The sequence below is a fragment of the Cucurbita pepo genome, unplaced genomic scaffold (assembly GCF_002806865.2).
Source record: "Cucurbita pepo subsp. pepo cultivar mu-cu-16 unplaced genomic scaffold, ASM280686v2 Cp4.1_scaffold000395, whole genome shotgun sequence".
NCBI lineage: Eukaryota > Viridiplantae > Streptophyta > Magnoliopsida > Cucurbitales > Cucurbitaceae > Cucurbita > Cucurbita pepo.
This window is the reverse complement of record NW_019646629.1, coordinates 17,106-19,306: the sequence shown is the minus strand read 5'-3', so window position 1 is coordinate 19,306 and position 2,201 is coordinate 17,106. Positions and strand designations below refer to the sequence as shown.

General features: G+C 38.3%; 1 long non-coding RNA gene across 1 annotated transcript; it reads right to left on the bottom strand.

The window, feature by feature from the left end:
• Positions 1-92: 92 nt before the first annotated feature.
• Positions 93-1,697, bottom strand: LOC111785184. The gene is made up of 2 exons (XR_002813631.1): positions 1,268-1,697; positions 93-367 (listed from the first exon to the last, which is right to left on the bottom strand). It is a non-coding gene; the product is annotated as an uncharacterized LOC111785184 (long non-coding RNA).
• Positions 1,698-2,201: the final 504 nt, after the last annotated feature.

Below are 2,201 nucleotides of genomic sequence, written 5' to 3'. Positions count from 1 at the left end.
AAAAAAAAATTAAAATAGGGCATTATCAAACTATAAAAACTAATTCTAATATTTAAAATTATAAGGACTAAATTCTAAGTTATTTCAAATCATACGAATTAAATTTGTAAGAGATTTGATAAAATCACCCAAAAAAAAATATAAAGCTAAATGTAGATAAGATGTCATTCATGTCTAGATCATAATATGGTTTTTATGTGAAATAATTAAAAGGAAAAAGAAGGTGATGGCAAAATTTGATTTAAAATTAGAATCTGCACCTTCAAATTGCTTACTGATGGGCTACATCACATATCTTCGTCCCACTTAGAATGTATCCACCAAACGCATTCATCTGCATGAAGGGATGGGTTCTCGAAGGAAGAACCTGCATTATTATCATTACAAAAAATTAAGAAATATACACATTTTGGATGCTTCATTCCATTGATTTAGACTCCTTTTATCCCTCCTAACTTCGAATAAAAGACTCAACCTATCCCTCCTAACTTCGAATAAAAGACTCAACCTATCGATATTCGACAACTTGAAGAGAGTTGATGGTTGATAGCTAAAAAACAATTATCATTGAAAGCAATTCTTTCGCTCAAGAACTAGATTCAAGCGATTGTGCCTACCAGTCATGACAGAAAGGTGGGACACTATCCCGCCTCTCGACCGAAGGGCCAACCCACCTCACACTCCCCCCTTTACTAAGACCGAGCTTGCTTGCATCTGATCTAAGTCGATCACCCGCCTGCCTGCAAATAAAAGACTCCTCCTCCTATCTATATTCGACAAGTGGAAGAGAGTTGATGGCTAATAGCTAAAAAGCAATTCCTTCGCTCAAGAACTGGACTCGAGCAATTGTGCCTACTAGTCAAGACAGAAAGGTGGGACACCATCCCGCCTCTTGACCGAATGGCCAACCCACCTCACACTCCCCCCTTTATTAAGACCGAGCTTGCTTGCATCTGATCTAAGCCTATCGCCCGCCTGCCTCCAACCTTCTATTGAGCCCACACTAGTTCTACTAATAAAACATTTTCCTTTCATTATGCTATTAAGCTAAGATTTTTCGTGTTATATATATATATAGTCTAAGACTATATATGCGTATCTCCCTCGTTATGATGTTAGGAAGGGTGATATTAGGAGTAAGAATCCTTTAAATTTAGATTATGATTCCTAAATTCTCTATTAAGACCGTACTATATCTCCTAGAGCTATATGATAGTTCCCCATTTTAATTCCTAAAATTAGCAGAAGAAATGTAGAGCCATCAAACCTGGTATTCACGAAGCCAAGGTTCTGATATTTGCAAGCTGATTGCCATCTTCTCAAGCTGCAGTTTATGCATGCAAGTTGCAAGAGGCTGCATTTTACAAACGATCAACTTAATCAATCTAGTGCATGCATTGTATAAAATAGATAGACTCACCCCTCGCTAATTCTTGGAGAGGCTTTGCCTACTCTGAAATTACTAAAAAGGGCATGACATATATGATAATACCAAAATTACTCTCAAACCCGTCCAGTTTTATCACGCCACTTTTTACTGAAAAAGGCACGACAAAAGTCATTTTGGTAAAGACCAAAATCACTCACAAACATGTCATAAATTACGTTTCCGACTAACCCAATAGACTCATGAGGTTAACTTCAAATATTGAAGTCCTTCGTAAGATTTGTTGGATGATGAAAGTCCCACCTCGGCTAATTTAGGAAATGATCATGGGTTTATAATCAAGGAATACTCTCTCCATTGGTATGAGGCCTTTTGGGGAAACCCAAAGCAAAGTCATGAGAGCTTATGCTTAAAGTGGACAATATCATACCATTGTGGAGAGTCGTGTTCGTCTAACATGGTATCAAAGTCATGCCCTAAACTTAGTCGTGCCAATAGATTGGTAAATCCTCAAACGTCGAACAAAGGACTCCAAAAGAAAAGGAGTCAACCCTCCTCGAAAACATAGTAAAAAATGACTAAGACTCCAAAGGAGTCGAGCCTCGATTAAGGGAGGCGTACTTTGTTCGAGGGGAGGTGTTGGATGATGAAAGTCCCACGTCGGCTAATTTAGGGAATGATCATGGGTATATAATCAAGGAATACTCTCTCCATTGGTACGAGGCTTTTTGGGGAAACCCAAAGCAAAGCTATGAGAGCTTATGCTCAAAGTGGACAATATCATACCATTGTGGAGAGTCGTGTTCGTCTAACA